This window comes from Gallus gallus, chromosome 2, assembly GCF_016699485.2.
Source record: "Gallus gallus isolate bGalGal1 chromosome 2, bGalGal1.mat.broiler.GRCg7b, whole genome shotgun sequence".
NCBI lineage: Eukaryota > Metazoa > Chordata > Aves > Galliformes > Phasianidae > Gallus > Gallus gallus.
This window is the reverse complement of record NC_052533.1, coordinates 103,464,512-103,485,382: the sequence shown is the minus strand read 5'-3', so window position 1 is coordinate 103,485,382 and position 20,871 is coordinate 103,464,512. Positions and strand designations below refer to the sequence as shown.

The window sequence follows — 20,871 nt, the reverse complement described above, 5'->3', positions numbered from 1 at the left end:
AAAATAGGGCATGTAGTTGCCACAAGCATTTTCTCCCCTTTCTTAAAATGGGTGTAGTATGTACTGTATTTGTCTTTCTTCCATTCCGAAGCACATGTGGGTTTAATATGAAACTGTTTTTTTTGGGTTTTTTTTTTTTTTGACAGATGGTATGGGCAAAGAGCAAACCTGCAGTTCCCTCATCCCAGCTGATGGACAGTAACTTAGCAGGAACAAATTTACCTATTGCAATTTTCTTAAAGTAGCCCTGGGAAATCCCTTTAAACATAAGACGTATGTAAACACCTTCTGAATGGACAAAGTAAGAGCAAATCCTAGGAATTCCTTCTGGAACTCTAGAAAGAGCTTTGATTGAAGTTTCTGTTTTGCTATTTATTATTTGGGCTACTAATAAAGCCAAGCCCTCAGAAGGGGTAAGTTTGACCTTATAGTGTCATGTTGAATATATTTGAGGCAGTGTAGAAACACCACCTGCTCACACAAAGAAATTCAAAGCCAGCCTGTCCTAAATCATGCCACTGTGTTCAGTTATTGCATATACATTCCCCAGCACAGCATGATCTTATGTATTATATATATTGCAATTAGACAAAATGGTGTGACTTAAGAATGAAGTGGCAGCTTTAATTGCTGTTTTCATTTGTTACAAAGTTTTAACTTGAACGCCGAGGGTAACTTTAATTCCAGCAAGCCAATCCTGTTAGAAAGGAGAAAAAGTAGACAGGAACAAGGTGCCCCCTTACTCATGGCTTTAGGTCCCTGCTGCGGAAGGGGCATGTGTGGGGATGAGCCTTGGTGGCGAGAGCTGACCTCCCTGCTGCTGGCAGCAGGACATGCACCCCCATGTTCATCCCTAAGCCTGCCTGCTGGGAGCAGAGCTTATGGAAGGAAAACTAGAGCAAATACAAGAATTGAGAGTCTGCTGTCTGAGGCTCTGATCTGTGGAAGGCACGACGTGATGATAAACGTGTCTGAAACCCAGAATTTGCCAGTCACTTCCTTCCAGGAAAAACAGGGGATGCAAATTTTGGGCAGTGGCAATAGAAGGAAGGAGCCCAAGAAAAGGGATGTGCCTGGAGGAAAGGGAGAAGCTTTGCTAGGCAGGCACAGAGTGTCTTCCCTGTGGACCAAGGCTGGACACGTAAGCGTATAGGTGGTGTGTTCGGCTCCTGATCCTGGAACAACACAGCTGTGCAGTGTTTTCTTTGTTAAGGGTCTGTGGCTAAGGCACTGCCTAAGCCTCTGGGCTTGTCTCAGTCCTTAACCTGATTGAAGTTTGCTTGTCTCAAGACAGAGCCGAGGCCCCAGGGTTTGGCCCCCTGTTAATATGGTGACTGATGCTGAAAGTATGTTTTCCCACAGAGTGCCTCACAGTAAGCATGTTTCTAAAAGCTCTGCATAAAATGTAAACAAGGTAGAAAAGTCAAGTCTGTAATGAGCATTCGCTCTGCAGAAATGATGCTCACGCAGTGATGAAACTCTTCATTTGAGCTCTTCTCACTTTGTGACATGCATTTCTTCTTAAGGCGCAGCTTCTGTAAATCCATAGCAGTGTCACAGCGCATGCACAGTAGACGTGAGCTGCCACTGAATCTGAATGTTGTCATTTAACAAAGAAGGAGAATGAGCTTCAGATTAAAAAAAAAATAAATTAATGGGATTAGAAAGAGCTACAGATACTCTTTGTGATTTTTATGGTTGCACACTCTGTCAAGAGTTTGGTAATTTATAAAACTTCTTGATAGAAATATATGAATATACCAGTCAAAGTAATAATTAATTCCCTGGAGAAAATGCTCATTAAAAAAAATCTGTTACAAAGAAGAAAATTTGAAGAAGCTAGGAGATCACAATGTAAGCTAGCTGCCAATTAAGCCTTCATGGGGTTGAGAAAGGAAAATGAAGGCAACAATATAGCTTTCTGACTGGGGATTTGATCTTCAAGATAACCTCTGAATTGCAATTTTCACTTACTCAAAGCTCTGCTGAAATACATCCTAGCTGATTATGCCATAATACTGTACATTTATCCTCACATGCAAGGAAGTATTCTATTACTCATAAATGCAGTTAGTTATGAACGGTAGACAGTAGTACCCTTTTAAGAAGCACGTCTGTAAGGAAAGACAGGGCTTATTTATTTATTTATTTATTTATTTGCCTTACTGTCATATACCCCGGGAATGCCACCTTGCTGTAAACATGAGCCCACCTTTTTTTTCTGCATGGAGGTATCATCCGTACTACTTTGATTATGTTATCACCAAGCATCTGTAGGACCAGTGAGGAGAATGTATGATATGAATACGCTGTAGAACCAGTGCCAGCAAGGCAGGACTACAATTTAAGATTAAACTGCCTAAGAAATCAGTTTAGTTTGATGAGCTATTTAAAAACACTCACTAGTAGCCACTGCATTTGGCCAAATGGCCGCATCACATGGGGAGAGCAGAGGTTTCCATGACCAGAAGATGTGTATGTCCCCCAAAGTGTGTAGCCACCCCAATCAGCCCAGTCTGTTACCAGAAAGTACAGGAAAGTTTCTACAAAATGAAGGGACTCCTGCTAAAAATGGTGTGCTGGGAGAAATGCTGTAGAGTCCAGGTGGTTCCATTGTTCTGTTTATTTGTAAAAGATGAAATCATTGTTTTTTTAAAAAGAAGATGAAGTTTTTTCCCACAAATTCTACACAGCCATAAGGTAATGTAATGTAAAAATCTTCCTACAGTGGAATCCAATTTTGCAGCCTTCAACAACATCCAATAATACCACTTCAGAGAAGAGTTTTCCCTAACATCTGATGGCTTTGACTCGTGAGCCCTGGTGAGGCACTTGCAGAGAGGTGGCAGCTTGCCCCCAGCCCTGCCGCTATCTCTGGCTGGAGGGTCCCTCTGAAGTGGCTGTGTACTCCTTTCCACTGCTTGTTGCAGTTCATTTGCTCATTTAAGCTGCTGTTGATTGAAATTCACCTTAATCTGCTGGGATGCGACTTGTGATTTTACAGAGATGGGTGAGGGGCTGACTAGGAGCAGAGCTGTGTTTCTGCTGCCACTTCCTCAAGTACAAATTGAAGTCTAGATGCAATGTGGAAGTGGCTCGAGCACCTCAAAAACTGATGGCCCTTGGCTAATAAATACGTGCACAAAATCGAACACTGCCATTCTCCTGCCAAAAGTGAGGACACTTTCATTTCATGGGACAGAAACTCAAAGGTTAGGGTGGCCAAGCACAACGGGAAGACATTTTCTATCCTTTTGTTTTAATTTTGCTAACTATCTTCAGAAGCAATATGCACATCAAGTGAAATCATCTGAATATTTCTATGGATAAAAGCTTACTTTGCTCATACTTATGCATTTTAAGGCCCCCACACCACCTTCACCACAGGCTCCTAAGCCTGCAAAAAACTGAGCTGCAATGGAGTCACCATCCTACTGCACGTGTGAGACATGGAGATATTCCCACACATGCTCACTTTGGGCATGTCAAAGTCAGGAGGAAGATTCTAATCACTAACTGTCAGGATCTGATGTTTTATTTATGTATGGGATGACTTTGCCAATTTCTGGTAGCCATGTAGGAACTGGTTGGGTTTTATTCTCCATATTTATTTATCTTTTATGTGGAATAATTTTCCCCCTTCAAAAGTAGAGCACAATTTATGACAATGAGAGCTGAGTATGTTACATAGTAATAAAGGTAAGCACTAACAGAATAAAGCTGTCTAAGGGGTACTATAAATGTATCTCATTAATTTGTATGCAAAATATATTTTGGACTCTGCTCGGTGCATTGCAGGTGAAGGCTGTGTGGGAGCCAGAAATGATGCTATGCTTCCTGGGTCCCTGAAGCAATATTGGCCTGATCTTGGTTTCAGTCTGAGACTAAGCATCATTATACCCACTGGAGAGCCCAGTAGCTCTCTTTTGCACCACAGATGGCATCTGGTGGAGTAGGAGCATCACCTTCTTGAAGGAAAAGAGGAGAAAATGACTGATTCCAGCCACTTCGCCCCATCTCAGCAAAGGCGCAGTGCAGCTGGGTATTGGGAGTGCAATATCATCAAGGGGAAGCAGATTTTTGTTAGTCACTTACAAGGAACCAGGTCACTGAAGCAATACTACAGTTAATATCTGACACGACTTAGATGTGCAGTGGTATTAAAAAATATCACGTTATCCCCAAAGAATTATGAACCCCCGATGAACAACAAAATTTTCAGGAGTCTGATTTTACTTCTGTGGAGGTTTGAAGCTGACTCAGAACCCAAAACATTCCCGAATCCTTTGGAATATCTCAGTCACATTATTTAGCTGTGTACCCACCACAACATCAGTGCTTACAGAGTGCTTGAGATAGTGTGTGTGAGCACTGTGCAGGGGTGAAGATGGCAGGGAGAGGATCCTCCATCTAATACTCTGTATTTTGCAAAAAGAAAGCCAAGTGGCTTTTTCCCATTAAAAAAAAAAAAAAAAAGGTGAAATGCTAAACCATGTTTATGTTACAAAGCTGCTAATTCTGTTGTGAATATAAACTACACACCCACACACACGTGTACTCACATACACATTTTAGTCTCACTCCCACAGAGGAGATATGGCTAAGCACTTCCACACAGCCACTTGGAAGCCAGCTGGAAGTACCCAGGGACCGTGCTGAGAATTCCCTGGAGAACGCCTCAGCAGTTCTGCTCATACAGCTCATGGAGAATTGGTTGTTCTACGTCTACGCTTGCACTCTCGCTTCTCCCAGGATGGGGATGACTAAAGTGACTGATGGTGCTGCTGTCAAGCTGAAGCAATAGCATTTCTTTCACCTGTAGCTCATGCAACAACTGGTTCACGGATGCAGTGTGATATTCTGGCCCAAGCTTCTGACACGCACACACACTTTGCAGGAATTTCTGTGTCCTGTGCACAGAGCTCCTGTGCTTGCTGCACTAAAGAAAACAATGTCACTCTTTGTATTATTAAACAAAACTTGTTAGTCCAACGTTGTGAGTTTAGAAACAAGACAAGCCCAGGTTGCAAGGTTCAATGCTCTGAAGTGTATCAAACAATGCAAGCATGTCCTTGACCTGGAAATGGTATGTCGCAGCCAAACATGTGCCTTAAGAGCAGCTTTTCACTCTGCAGAGAGGTACGGCTGATGCCAGGAGGTGTCATAGTCCAATCCTCCTTGTTCCTAAGTTATTTCTATTTGGTTTTTTTTCTCATCCACTTTGGAGATCTGAAAAAATTCCCAAGAAATGGGTCTAAAAGCATGTTATGTTTCTGTGAAAATGTTACTATTTTGTTCTAATTATTCCCAGACAATGTCATGAATGTTTGAGAACTAAAGATCTTAAATACCAGCCACTAAAAAAAATCATAATATTTCATTTAGATTTGCCATCCGAGTGTGGGATTATGGAACCCTCTGAGAAAAAAAAAACAACCCAGCACAGCTCCAGTGATTTTTCCTGCAGAGTGCAGGGCTTTGCATTTCCTTTCTCATGGAGTTGCAACTTACATAGAATCACATGGGCACAACACCTTATGTTATTCTTCTGAAAGAGGCTCATATGTTTTCATCATCTGTGCAGAACCAGTCGCACTCCCACATTGTTATTACTGCCAAATGTAGGGACAGGCAAGTAGGCTGATTTTCACCTGTAAATTACAGTCATATTAGGACATTAGGGACCAGTTGGTAAGTATGACAATGTTCTTTTATTGGAAATGCCTTCTAATATTTAGACATAATTCAATTCAAAACAAAAGTTAAAGCTTGAAGGGTTAAAAATAAGAAGCAGTGGGTGAGCAGCAGCCTGACAATTCCGAGCAAAAGGAGAGGAAAAGAATAGAAATGGCATTCATCTGTAGGTGTTTCTTCTGGGGAATTATCTCTAGTCATCGCCTAGTCATGAGACAAGTTTTTGCCATAATTACAAACCCAGACCACTGTGGCTGGGCATAGTCCAGGGAGAAGGACACTGGAAACAGTGGTTAAAAGAAAAGAAGAAAAAAATAAAAGATAAAAAGTGCTGAAAGACAAAAAGGAGATTTACTCATGAAAAATGCTGGGGAAACAGAATCAGGAAAAAAAAAAAACAGCTTTGGAAATATAAATTATGTGCCAGTTCCCACATTATCAGAATCAGAGTGCCTAAAATGGATTTTTATTACAGGAAAATGTGACTAAGTACACAGATATTGACACAGTTCTCCGGTGTAAAATCCCTGATGCCTGGTTTCTGGCAGCGAACCTGCTTAGAGCTGAGGACCTGGCTGCTTCTGTGTCAAGTCTTTTTCTCCTTTGTGTCATCTTGGAGAGGAAAACCTCTGTCCCAGTGTCCTCACTCTCTATCTTCTAGGTTGTCTGAGCTTCCCTCTTCTTACTTGCTTTTGAAGACGTGCCAAATTCTGCAGACACCTCTACTGGCCATCAGTGCAGAATGGGAAGCAGAATGGGAATTTATCTGGGGTGAAATGGGGACTGGCAGCAGTTGCACCAAACAACACACTGCTGCACTGGAGATAGTAAACAATACATGTAGATTGATAGCGTAGGGAATTGTCTGGGCTAGATGGTACCAAGGTCACGAGTCCTGGATGGTTTTCCACCCTGCTAGAATTCCCTGGTGGTGTACCATCTTCTTTCCATGTCCTTGCCTACGTATTTCACATGCTGAGTCGGTGAAATGGTTTGTCACAAAGCAGACTTTGTTCTCTACTGGATTATGACAAGTCACATCACAGCAAAGGTCAGGACGCATGGAGAAAATCCACAGTGTGAGAAGTCTCTCCCACTAACAGTGATTTATGGACCAATCAGTCCAAGAAGTGCTGCAACAATATGAGACGATTTCTTAGATTTTCCCCATCATTAGCAATAATTCAGCTAATCCTCTGATATTTTCCCTCTCCTCTTCCTGCTGTGTTTGGGACTACGTGAGCCTTCAGAATAGTGATGGAGCTTTGGGCATCACAGGTTCAAAGAACACGAAGTGCGTACTGCCTGGGCGCTGGACGACACAGAGTGACCAGATGGGACACTGGTCCCATGGAAAGTATGGAATGGAGATGTGTCTGGCAGGTCACTAGCATCATTTGCTCACAGAGGTAAGGGATCCAATGTGCTTCTTGAGCAGCCCATGCTACTTCAGTTACAGTTGCTGTTGGTTGTTATCTATTCTTCCTGGCTCCATCCTTGTCAAGATGGAAGAACAAAAGAGCCTCAGCTTGGTTTCTGCTATCTTCCTTCTATTTCTTTCTTTACCAAGACTGGAATAATTATTTGGACAGATAAAGCTAGGTCTCACTCCCTTTTCTTTTTTCTGTTCCTTTGCTCCTATCTTAGCCCTAGAGTATCTTCCATGAACAGCTACACTGGCAAAAACTGCTCATGCTCCTCTGAAAAGTCACAGAAAAGTGCTTGTGCTGCTCTGATCAGTCTCTCATCCAGCCAGCTGTCTAAAAGCCTAGAATTTTGTCTTCTCTTTCAGAGAGTAACTTGCATAGCACAAAGATATATCCTTTGTAAATTTCTTTCCCTCACTAAGTACAATAGCAGCATCGATACCAAAGGTACAAGATAGTCACTAATCCTTTGGAGACAAACCCTAAGTTGAGAAAGTTAACCTTTATAAAATGCCTAATTTAAGAGAGAATCTCGGTCATACATGAGCTGCAAACAAAGCACCTAAAAAGAGAAATCTTGATTTATCCTTTGGTGTAAAACATGGAGAACCTGAGATTATCTTGAAAGACATATGGCTTAAAAGGCAATGAAACAAATGGAGAGCTGATCTGAACAACATGTGTTTTCAAATCTGAGCTTGCTAGCTAAAGGTATTTGTTCACTGCTTTCTTTGAAGTTTGGGATACCTGGAGTTAGGATGACCTGCATTCTGCTTTGTTGTTGACTTGTTCTTACTTCTGAGGTAATTTTATTAAAAAAAAAATAGTGTACTGTATAGATATTTTTGTCCTCCAGCCAGAAAGCACAGAAAGCCAGCATTTGAGTTCTCTTTCTTATACGCTTTGATATTAACAATATTATGTAAGAAGCACAGGGACTGTCAGCCATTGTGACTGTGGCTGCTGAAATATTTCATTGGAAAACATCGTTTTCAGCTGTTGTTTCCAACCTATACCATTCCAGATAAATACTGGGGTGAATGAATTTGGGAAAATTTCTGATGACGCTATCATAGCTGCTGCAGCTAGGAAGTTCGTGCACGTTTGCATATTTGTGCATATTTCTGATTATCCCAGGTCTTTTTCTGAAGCTCTGTTATCCATCTGATTTTGAGCTGCGCTAGGATTTTGGTAGAGGAAGGTGTCTTGGTGTTAGGAATGTGCTTTTTCCTGTTTTTATAGGAACTGGGGTTAACGGCTGGGGATGAAGGGAGGGAAGCATGAATGGTTGTTTGAGTCAGGGCCTGGCCAAGCAAGGAAACTGCAGCTATGAGTCAGATGGGAGGAGACTGAGGTTGGCTGGGCTCAGAAACTGGGTTAGAAACTGTCGGAGAGGGAAGAAAGGGTCACAGGGGATGCTCAGCTGCACAACGCATCTGTGTCGTCAGAGCTGGGAGGGTCTGGAGTGTCCCTGGCAAGGACCAAGCACTCCAAGGCTGGAGCACAGCAGAATTATCTAACCATACACTTTGATATGGCCTCTAACCATGTGACTTCTTAACTGTTTTCTTCATCGAGCCCCTGTCTCATTGATGGTGCAGAGTGAATGTTGTTCATCAGCTTCATTCTCATTATTCAGTGTAATGGTCCTACATCCTATTTACTGCTCACTATTCAAAACCTGTTCCAAAGATAGAATAATTAATTTCCTCATGGGCTGTTCCTCATGGGCACTCATCATTACAGTACTTCATAAACAGTAATTCATTCATTTTCACAACACTCATCTGAGAGGTAGGTTGGTGTTATTCCCATTTTTCAAAAGGGGAACTGAGGCAACCAGCGTTTAACTAAGGCCAAAGTTTACTCTTAATTGTAGGTGGCTGATTCAAGCCTGTGCACCCGTTTGTCAGAGTGCTCAGTACTGCACAGCCACGTGTATCCTCAGCACACATCCCAGCTGCAGTCGCAAGCAATGGGCACTTGGGAGGACAGACTGCTGAAGTGTCAAGTGAAACACTCACAGAACACAGTAAGTGACCACAGAACGAACAGGCTGCCTTTGGTTTCCTCACAGTGCTGCAGATGAACAAAAAGGCAAGGACAGACTCTTCTGTGCAGGACAAAATTGACCTAGGAAGTTCTCCTTTCTCGTCTTACCACACATCATGTGTTGATCTTTCTGTACTCCATCTCCCACCTGATCCTCAGATGAGTTCACCTATATCATACTAAATATAAAAAAAAACGAGATAGAAATGAGGGCTTCATAAGCTATTCTATTTTTTCCTACCTTTTGAGTGTGTTATAGTGTGAAATCATCCTTTTAAAACTTGTGTATACTATCCCTGGAGGCATTTCAGAGACATGTGGATGGACTAAGGGACGTGGCTTAGTGGTGAGACTCACTGGTCAGGTTGATGGTTGGATTTGATGTTCTTTTCCAACCTAGATGATTTTATGAACATGCGCAGCCAGGACATTTGGGAGCAACAATAGAAGGGCAAAGTTTGCCCATATACTGCAGGCTGTTGATAGAGGCAGAGTCTTTGAAGAATGCCACTGCCAAATTCCTGAGAAGTGTCTACTGAGCTTTAGGATTCGGCCAAATTTGGTCTGTTTTCACATTTGTGACATCAGGGTTGGTCTTCTTCTGTACCAAAGATGATGTCCGTGCTCCAAGGAATGGAACTATTTGAGTTAATCTATTAAACAGTTGCAAAGACCTTTTTCTGATGTCGGTAAACTAATGTATTGTCTATAATCTTGTTCTTGGAAATCTCTAAACTATTTTTGCTAAAATTTCGAAACAACAAATAAATGAAAGCAAGGCAGATATCAGGCATGGGGGGTTTTAGTTGAACACTTAAAGTATGGCACAGTTATATGCAACTGAAAAGAGGATTTTGTAATGGGAAGTGTCAGGCATTAAGTATAGGTGGCACTTCCAGCTCTGCCTATAATATAGATTGGATTAGATGCCCAGTTCTGTTCCCATGGCATTCTGGATTAAAACAATAAATGATGGACTAAGAAGAAGTTTGTATTTTTCTTGGGTTAAAATATTTGTCTGGCATTTTTGTACTTAAAAGAAAAGTCACATCGTTTAATTGGAAGATTTATTTATTTACTGGTATTGGTGAGGAATGCATACTTTGCTGACAATATGGAATGGATGGTTATGGCAACCAATTTTATAAGAGTCGTATAAAAGAGGGGCTTAATAATAAAATGTTAGCAATTATAATTTAAAAAATGAGTCAGCTACAGAGAAAATAAGACAGTGGCAAAAGGAGAGAAGAAAAATCTTTCAGAGAAAAATGTTTTATTTCCATTTATTTCCAATGCTTTGCAGATGTGTGTGGGGCAAGTAGGAGGCTAATATATCTCACTTTAGCAGTACTAATTGTTTGCATTATCACAATAATCAAATGCAACCATATTAATCTCTGTGGTTATTAACTTGATTTTTACACATTAAGATTTAGATTTAACCCCCTGGGACCATCTATTAATGCTTTTAAAGTTGAAGGGTTTCAACAGTTTTAAGTTTTTTTTTCCCCTCTTTTAGCTGCAGGCAGTAAAATTTGAACGTGTGTGGAGTTTTGTATTTTGCATTCCTGTGGGATTTTCAGAGACACTGCTGTCAAGGACCATGAATCATGTTAATACATAGCAACCTCTACAGCTATTAAAATGTCTGCAATAATGTGATTATTTTAAAACGGAAAAACTAATATCATATGTATTACTTAAAGATCAACCTTTCTTTCTTTTTTTTTTTTTTAAGATCCTTGGATAGGACTGCTTTTGTGAGGGGGGATAAAAACGTTGGTGGGAGTCACTGAAATGCAGAATTTCTAATATGTTGAGAAGGGAAACTTCAGCTCCTTTTGAGAAATGCATCCTTACTGAGCTTACAGTCAGTGAAGAATAAAAATGGCAAAAAAAAAAAAAAAAAAGAGAGAAAAGAACAATAAGCATCAAAAGCTATTTTGTTTTCGTTTAGCCACATCATAACTGCACCAACCTGCAGGGATAGTATCCAGTTTCATGCTTTCATGGTCTCTGAGCAATGGTACCCAAGCAGAAAGCTGGGCATGGAGGTGTTTCTATGGGACCTCAAGGTGGAACATAGTGCTAGTACTGAATAATGATATGAACAGGTTAGAAAATCAGTTTACAAGGTGGATCTGCCAGATGCATCTTTTACAATTTATTTAAACAAGAAAATACAGTAAAGTGACCCCATGAAAGGAAATAAGAGAGTGTCTTGGAGTGTATTAGAGCTCTAGTCTTTAAATATTAACTCCAAAGATAGAAACAGCAAGATGCTGTTTTCAACAAGAAAGAGTGTATTTCCTCAGATCATGTATTTCGATTGTAGTTGTGCATATCTGTGTTGCCAAATCCTCAACAAACTCTCTCTTGGCTGTTTTGCTGGGCAGCCTTCAAGCAGCCACCCCTTGACTTCACCTCTCCAAGAGGACACAAAGGCATGAAAACATCCACAATCTCTCCCTCTTCTCTGTGTCTGTGCTGTGGCCTTCTCCTCTGGCAAATACTGCAGTATCTCAGCTTATTCAAGAGCTTAGAGAACAGAGCCTTATCCAAGCATCACAGAGGGCAGAAAGAGCCCTGTCTTAAAAAAAAACAGCTGAAAGACAGTGTGGGCAGGATGTGCCTGTGGAATTGCCTTTCCTCTTGTCTACAATCTATAACATAACTCAGATATGTATTACTCAAATTTGTTTTACAGTTCATTGAACTCACTGGGTCTGGGTCACCTCACTAGAACCTGAGCTCTGGTGGGAGCAAGTGGAAAAGACTGCTGCTTAACTGTTATGATGTTCGCATCTCATAGCTTTTATAGGTGTCCCAACCCCAGAGGCGCTCAAGGCCAGGTTGGATGGGGCCCTGGGCAGCTGAGCTGCTGGGTGGCAGCCCTGCCCATAGCAGGGGTGGGGCTGAATGGGCTTTGAGGTCACCTCCACCCTAAGCCATTCTGTGATTCTATGATAGGTAGGTGTTCAGTTGGTGTCAGGTCATTTGAGTGGTGTTTTGTAAGGTCTGGAATATAATGCTCTGGTCTTTCAAAATCCAAATGACCAAAAACACTGTGGTGTGCCATGCTGCGTTCTCAGAAAGACCCTGCCATAGTAGGAAGGGCCTGTGTGCCCTTGTTGGAGGTCGGATGGGTACCTCAGACAAGCAGTTTAGCAAGCTGGTTGTTGGCACCACACCAAATTATTTTAGATTATGGAATATAGGAGCTCCATTAGCATTGTTTTAAATTGCACTTTCTGTTTTGTAAAATCAAAAAGGAAATTTCATGGGGAAAAGAAGTCTCGCATTCATGCAACATTAATGTTTAGGGAATAATGTGGTGTTTTGCCATGTTAAAAGAATTATTACAAACCCTTCATTGAGAAGCTCTAGAGATCTCATACTTTGGAAAAGAGACTTGATAATTGGATGTGCAGGAGGGGGAGGGAGATGTATGGGGAGGGTGTCACTTTTGGTGACAGCAATGATCCTTTTTTTGTTTCTGTGAAAAAGAGCCCGATCTGGCCAAACTGAAAGGCTTTGAAAAATCTGGGGAGCGGGGAGCTGCAGGTTGATGTGGCACGAGGAGCTGGAGCTTGGGGCAGAGCGACTCACGCCTGGGCTGTGAGCTCACGTACATCCAGGCAACAGTGCTCAAGAGAGGCAAATTAAATTTGCGATGCCTCTTCCATAGAGCACGTTTTTTACACACACGGCACCCCAGAAATCATTAATAACACCCTGCAGTGCGAACACCCCGCAGTAGGAGCAGGGCTGGGGACCCCATCATGGGAGCGGGGACTCCTGTGGAGACGCCAGCTCTGCTCATAGGGCTCTGGCTGCCAGCCCTGGAACAAAGGAGCGAGCTGCAGGGCATGGGGTCGCGGCGTCCCACCGACCCGCTGGATCCGGGGGCAGATCTCACGGCCTCTCCACGCTGAGCCAAAAGCAGGTCCTCTCTGCTATCCTGGTGGGGAACCTCAGCAGTGGGCAGCCTGGGGGAGTTTCTTCCCCACAACTCACCTTTCCGCCTGGGAGGGTGTTTTTTCTGTCTTTTCTTTTTCCACATAAAAAGGGCCGAGAGAGTACAGAAAATTAACAAGGCTGGTTTATGGTCACGTGTGGGAAAGACTGCAAACGTCTGTGCACGGGTCATTGTTGGATTTCACAGCAAATGCTTTTATCCCTGAAACTGAAGCTGCCACGTATTTCGAGATACCTACTCGTTTCAGAAAGCTGGAGGTCTGCATGCAGGAACGCAGGGAATCTCAGCTCCACTGCAGTATCTTGGGCTTGGAGAGTTGAAGTGAGCGACCGGCAGAGAAAAAAAAAGAAACAAAAAACATAAACATGTAAATGTGACATCTGCGATTCCACTTTGCTCAGTGTTTTACACGTGTGAAAATAGCGCATTGTCTTGCAAAAGTGAGAACTTCGGGGTTGAAACCGATGACAGAAATGAAGGAGACTTAAAAGGAAAAGCCCGGCTACAGAAATGAATTTAAAAGGAAAAAAAGAAAAAGAAAAAAAAAATGTTATGCCAACATTTTCCTGAATGATAGCAGAGATGTATGCTAAAGAATAGGTGTTGACAGAAGAGAAACACAACCCTTTAATAAAAGAGGTGGGCAGGCAGACATATGAACTGCTGAAATCTCAGCGTTTCAGAGTCCTGTGGGTAGAGAACACTGGAACACAGAACAAAACAAGTAGAAAAGATCTTAGGAAACAGTCACCTCCTAAAATTCTTCATCATTTTAGATGCCGTTTCACTTGAGAAAAGAAACAATTTTATATGTATACATAGGAATTGCAAAGGAAAATAACATGGGGGGTAGGGGGAAGAGGGAAGGAAAGAGGAAAAGACACATTAATGCTTTGGTTAGACTTCCCTTTCAGATATCCTCTGCACTGTGTCATAATAAATCTTGCATCTTGCCTCTCAGCTGAGGTCTCTGCTGCAGCATTCTCCCGTTGCTTTGTTTCAGTGCGGTGTTTGCACTGTATTTGAGGAGTTCTCCAAGCAGCTGCAACAGCAGTGCAATATTTCCTCACTGTCTGTTAGCAAAGGGTGATCAGAAAGCACGCTCCCAGGGAGGAGGCACCGGGGCAGCCTTGCCTTGGGTGGCGGTGGCTCCTGGAGCTGACAGCCTCCTGACAGCCTCTAATGGCAGCAGGGCGAGTGCGGGCAGTCTACTTTCAGGGCTTGGGATGTGTTTTTGATTTCCTGCCTCAGAAATGCATTTTGGCTAGCAAGCAAGCAAGGCACATCATTCTCTTCCTTCATATCGTGAAATCATTACCTATGTGCCCAATTTACGTTGCGTAACGGGCTGCAAGCGTTCGGGAGGAGATTCGTGCTTATTGGCTATTCAGTTGTGTGAACAAGAGTAAAAATTATCGCGTTGGAAGAATGTGATTCAGTGTGTTTCTGCCCTCATCTAGGCTTTGTAAAGGGTGCTAATTCCCACAAACTGTGCTGTGTTTGTCTTCCTCTTAGCTACTTCTTTCAATGCCTTTATTCTCCAGAGGTTGTGCCATTGTCTTCTGAAATATTGAAAGATCTTGCTTACATGTGAAAAGTGGCTTTTTATAAAACGCACGATTTCACAAATCAAAGTAATACAGGGCACCTTCTTCTTCCAGGGCAGTAAATCGGTTGTGATCATTCCTGCTCAATTTTTCTTTTTCAATTTCACGTATGTAAAAAATAATGGGGAAAAAAAAAAGACTACATCAAATTAAGAAACAGCATTGATCAATGTTCATTCAGAAGGGCTGAGATCTGAGATGTCTTAATAGATGAGCCAATATTCTCACTTTTTCCACAGTGCAACATAGCTTTAAGTTGCTGAAGTCTTACTACTAGCAGAAGAATTCTTACATTAGAATTCTCTTCTGAATATGCACTTTTTTTTTTTTTCTCCTGAAAAAGGAAAAAAAAAAGATTTTAAGACAAAAGATTTTAAGATAGCTTTCAGATTAGTTTCCTGCAGTACAAACCTTTAATGTGAAGACATTGATTGTGCAGGAGGGTGCAGACTTTGCCCGGAGTCTCCATGTAGGCGAGGGGCATTGCACAGCCACAGGCGTCCAATTGCTGCCAGTCTTGGCTGGACTGGGGCTTCTGTCAAAAGCAAATACGAATCCACATTTATTTTGATCAGGAGTTTTATTTCTGGGGCAAGTAGGGAAGAAAAAGAGGTCGCATTCAATGTAGATATGAATGCTTCTGCATGGTATCGTGTGGTACAAAATGACTGCAGGTAGTTTCCCTCACTTATTTTGAGGCTTGGCTGTGATAAAATACTTGTTTCCAGCAAGACTGGTAAGACTGTTCATCTGAATACGATCTGATAAATGCTACAGAATGTCTTTGAAATGCTTTAATAGTACTTACCATTTACATACATATGCGTGTATGTGTACGTGTTTGTATACCAATCCTCCTACTTGGAGTAATGTTTACTCTCAGGCTCCTCTAGGAGGGAGCAGATTTGGCTTACAATAGAAACAGGGAAACACTCTCATGTAGGTTCTTTGAGACAAGGAGATACTTTGAGGCATACTGCTGCTTCTGGCATGCTGACAGTGTGTTTTAGGTTTCAAAAAGTCACTAAAACGCATTGAAACTATGATGATGATTAATTTTAGTCCTAAAGAGAAATGGACAATGGATACATATTGCTGACCAACTTTTTAATTCGTAAACCCCTCTTCCAGATTTCTCCCCGTTAAAAAGACATTTAAACAAGCGATTCTTCTTTTTTAACGTCCAGAGCCCCTAGAATATTGCCTTTATGGATACACTTCAGAGTTCAGCTAAAAGATCATATTGCTTTAAAATGGGCGTACTAAAACCAAGCACGCCTGGAGGAGAATGTGTAAGCAGAATTCTGTTTGCCACAGTGCCGGTAGGTCAGTGGGCGGTATACGATGCACCCATCTTTCTAGGAGCAGTAGGATTTCCTGCTGTTTTTTTCAGTAGTGACCTAGAAGGAGGTTAATGATTCCAAAGAATGACTTTTCCCTTAGGGAAAATTTAATCTTCTGACCTTTTTCTCTATCTGTCCATTCCTTTTAAGTCACAGACCCCCTTCATTTAGCTTACATCAAGCTGTTTTATTTTCTTCAAAAACATGGTTGAAGTGATTGCTTTTGCTTTCATTTAACCCTTGAACTGGATGCATTTCCAAACTAAATCATTGCCCAGAATATGAAATTGCTTGTAAGCATTTCTTTCAGATTTCTATATTTGTCTTAAATGTGATTGTCAACCCTCAAAATCACTTTGACAACTGACTAACTTCGAAAATGCATGCCTTTAATGTACTCTTGCAATCATCTCCGCGAGTTGCTTTACAAAAAGAACCTGACAGGAATAAAGCAGCTATCGGGGTTTTTTGTTTTTTTTTCTCTCAGAGTTCTATCAAAATGCTGATGGAACCAGAGAACCAGAGAAGGAAATTTTATTTAAAGTATGTTCATCAAGACCATCACGCCGTTCTTTGGATTACATTCGAGCTCATAAAAAATATCAGCATCGCGCAGTCGAACTCTTGGAGTGCTTTGTTTTGTTTGAACTGCGCAGACACTACTGAATCAAATTTGTTGTCAGAATACCATAAAACAAAATCGCAATTACGTTATTATTCTCCAAGGCGTTGACTCTCGGGTGCAAGGAGTTCTGGAGGGTAACTGGAAACAGAAAGTGCCTTGTGCTCAAAGCCGTCAACTTCCTTTTTGCTGCGCAGCAGACGTTGTTTTTGTCCGTATTGTATTACGCACGGTTATTGCCAACATAAGAATTCATGAATATTCCCGCATTTTCAGAATTATAATTAACGCTTGATTTAGACACGATGACAAACTCGTGCAGCACAGAAACCCAGCCCGGGAACAAAGGAATCCCTGCACTGAGGCCAAGGCCCGTCCGGCCCCGCGCCCCCGACCTCGCACTGTGCCCGGTGCGGGAGGCAGCACCCTGTACCTCATGGCAGCACTGGGGAATTTCTTCCCGACCCCAGCTGGCCATCAGCTCGTGCCTTGAAGTATGAGGATTGATAGCCCTTGTAATTTTTATTCTAGCTGGTGCGGCTGCAGATGCTGTACTTAATCAAATAAATGTCTAATACTTCGGTAAAGCTAAGTGAAGGCTAAATACTCCTTTCTCTTGGGAAAAATCCCGAGGAAAGAAAAAGTGCTGAGAAATTCCACCAGGAGAGGCACATGGAGTTCCCACTGCTTTTTCCCCTCTCAGGGGATTGCATCGGTGCCTGGGGATAGAAGGGATGTCGGGCAGCACAGGCCCAGCTCTGGCACAGGACCAGGCTCTGGGCTGGCTGTGCTCTTCCCTCTCTGCCCCCATCCTGCCCCAGAGAGAGAGACAAGAGAGAGAGTCTCTCTGCAGGAGAGACCCACAGCAGAACTTGTATGGATTTCTGTCAGAAAAAGGAATGGCTTTAGAGGGGAAAACATGTTGCATAGGATGGCTTGGGTCATGGGTTTCTTGGATCTTCCTCCACAAGCCACTGTGTGAAGGGACAGCCAGAGGGTCTGTGTGGATGGGGAGACATGGCAGAGTTACTCTTCCTCCTCTCTTAGCTTTTGTTTCCCTTTTCTAATCTCTTTTTTTCCTCCTTTTTTTCCTACTAAAGCATAGCAATCGCCCCCAGAGCTGTTTTTCTCGATCTTCTGTTGCAAAAATAAATTCCACGACTCAGATATATATTCTAACGAGAAAAAAAAAAAAAACACAACAAAAAACACCTTCATATATTCATTTAAATATGTTTCCTGCTTATTTTTTTTCTGAAATGAAACAGAACAGACAGGAACATCTGAGCTTTTCTGCATCAACTGAAATTTTATGTGGTCCTAAAACTCCTCATCCTCTTCATGCTTCTAAATTAAATGATTTCTTCTAAGTCTACCTCCTAACTTGGTCCCATCTCCTGTTTCATTAATCATGTTTACTGCATTTCTCTGTGTTTCCTCACTTTGCTATAACACAGTGACAAAAATACGACAGGATGTCCAGAAATGCAACTTTTACTCATGAAATCACGCAGTAATATTTTATGTTCAGCCATCTTTTTGGTTTTTAATGTATCTGAGTGTCTCATCTGCTTTTGTATGCTTTCTAAGCTACTGCAGTACGCTGGGTAGCTTTTTTTCAGTGAATGATGCTTAGATTTTCCCGGGCTAATTAATTGCCATCAGTTCTTGACAATATTTTCCGGCACAAACTCCTCGGCAATAGTCTGTTTAATTTTGACTGCCATCATATTGCCATTCTATCTCAGTTCTCTAGCTTACTCTGGAATTTCTTTAGGTTTTGCCGAAATTCAGTTAACTCAATAAATGGCCAAGTGCTGTCATGAATTTTCCCATTTAGATCAATGGGTGCCAGGTCTGAACACCAGCAAGCAAGCTGTGGCTGTAGCAGTGAAAACAAATGTTACCATCCTCATTCTGGAAGATGTTTAAGGTGGTTAATGAACACGTTGGACAAACCCATCCTTATGGCTACTATTGATCCCAGGGGCAATTCGGAGTTAACCTCTCTGCTTGCATGACTGCTGATCCTTTCGCAGCTTGGGGAGCCGAGCACAACTCTGGAACCTGCTGCTCCGGAGCCGAAGCCCTGGCTCTGCCACAGCTGTCCCTTCAATTCCAGGTAAGCTCTTTAACCTCTGGTACAACCAGCTCATTTGGAAGTGGTGGGCATCTGCTAGCGTTTATAAAATGCTTTCAAGAGGCACGATTCAAAGCAGTCTGATAAATATATATAGTTTTCCATCCTCTAGCCAGTTTTTCAGCACAACTGGATTTTAATTCTGGAGCTGCTGTGGTTTTTCTTCTGAGAGACTTTACTATAAGCTTTTGGAAACACTAAATAAATTGCGTCTTCTGGTTCTACTTTATTGACTAGTTCATTAACTCTTTCGTGTAGTTCCAAGAGAGCTGAGAGGATTTCAGTAGGAGCACTGCAGCTTTCCCTTGCTATCTGTGTGCCTCGGCACATTATGTGCAGCGATTCTCTGAATAGTTTCCTAGTACTGAAGTAAGAGTTACTGGTTTATAATTCCCAGGATCATCATTAGCACCTTTTTAAGAGATGGGTACAACCTTGGCCATTCTCCAGTCCTCTGGTACAGTAGCTGTTTTTAATGATAAATTACATATTTTTGTTAGCAGCTCACTTGCGCCGGTCCTTGGTTCCGTCAGAACTCTCGGATGAATACCATCTGGCCCGGCTGATTGACTGCAGTGTAATTTCTCGGCTTGTTCCGTCACCTTTTCTGATACTCCTATTTCTGACAGCATCTCACTTTCAACACCTAAAAAGAATGAAGCCCATGTAGCGTTCATCCTTTGTTAAAGAGCTGTTTAGCTCTCTTTTTCTTCTTTTTCCATTTTCAATCGCCTAATGCAGCTGAGCATAAGGAAAAAGAGGTTGACTCCAAATATCTTGTTTGTTTGCCTGTTTCTGAACATTTTATATATATAAGAAACAAAGCAAAACAACAACAACAAACCTAAAGATGGCATTTGTTAGGGGATGGTAGAGTCAGAAGTCCAAAATTTCAAGCTCATTTTTATTTTCTGTTAAGTGAGAATTGTACTTTGCAGTGGTGAGTCACTGTGGATTACTAGGGAAACCCTGCCAAGGGAAGCAGATATAACATTTTGAGGGGGGGATTTCGGTGTCATATGTTATGGCCGAGTAGAAAAATAAAGATGTATGTGTGTTACCCATTGTCCTAGAACCTAGAACAGAAAAAGAAAGCAGGTGATCTCCTGTGATAGAATATCTCACTGAAAAAACAGGTAAATAGAGAAGAACAAAGCTATTACCGTACGTACATGGAAACAGAACAAGAAAGAAAAGTATCATAATCAGTGTCAATTGGTAGAATATTTCTGAGCTCTGAATATGTTTCTACGCACCTCCCCACTCTTCCCACGTACACACACAAATCTCTGCTCTGTCTGCTTTTATTATTCACGGTACTTTCTGTCTGTTTTACACTATAAGCTCCTCAGGCAGAAATCTTGTCTTTTCATATGTCCATAATGTGATATACATGCCAGTCAAACTGTTTAAGTAGTAGTAACTGAGGGTTTTTTCCTTTTCCTTTCATTTCCTTTTCATTCTTTCTTCTTTTTCTTTTCTTCTTTCCTCTCTCTCTTTTTTTTTTCTTTTTAAACAAATGTTAAGTTAAAATCAAAGGTAATAATTAGTTTAAAACAGCACTCAGAGGCAGTCCCCGAAAAAAAGTGACCTTTTGAGCCACAACCAAACCAGCCAACTTTATTGTGTCTTGAGGTCAAGGCTCCTATTTCACATGACTTCAGGGTCTTTACGTGCAGACTACCCTGCAGTAAACCCCACAGAAAGTTATGATCAAGTAGATTTTGCACTTCAGACATCTACCGAGGAACAGAAACAAGATTCTGCTCAATCTGAGATGAAAGTATTCCAGAACCAGGCTCAGGAATGTAACAGAAAATTCCTAAAAGAGAGGAGATTAAAATGCCGCAGCAAAAACAAACAAACAAACAAGGATCAAAAAAAAAAAAAGAAAAGAACAAACCCAAAACAAGGCAAAGCAAAACAAAACCCCTGGAAAAAAAAAACAGAAATTAAACCAGAAGGGTGGCTAATACAGAGCAACGGCATTCAGTTCTTTCGAGTGGG

At 41.7% G+C, this 20,871-nt stretch overlaps 1 long non-coding RNA gene across 2 annotated transcripts in view; it reads right to left on the bottom strand.

Moving 5' to 3' along the window:
* Nucleotides 1-19,929: 19,929 nt before the first annotated feature.
* LOC107052003 overlaps nt 19,930-20,871 on the bottom strand; it is a 3,844-nt gene continuing 2,902 nt past the window's right edge. For both annotated transcript variants that reach the window (XR_001464045.4, XR_001464046.4), the window contains exon 2: nt 19,930-20,871. This exon is cut by the window's right edge. This is a non-coding gene — a long non-coding RNA (uncharacterized LOC107052003).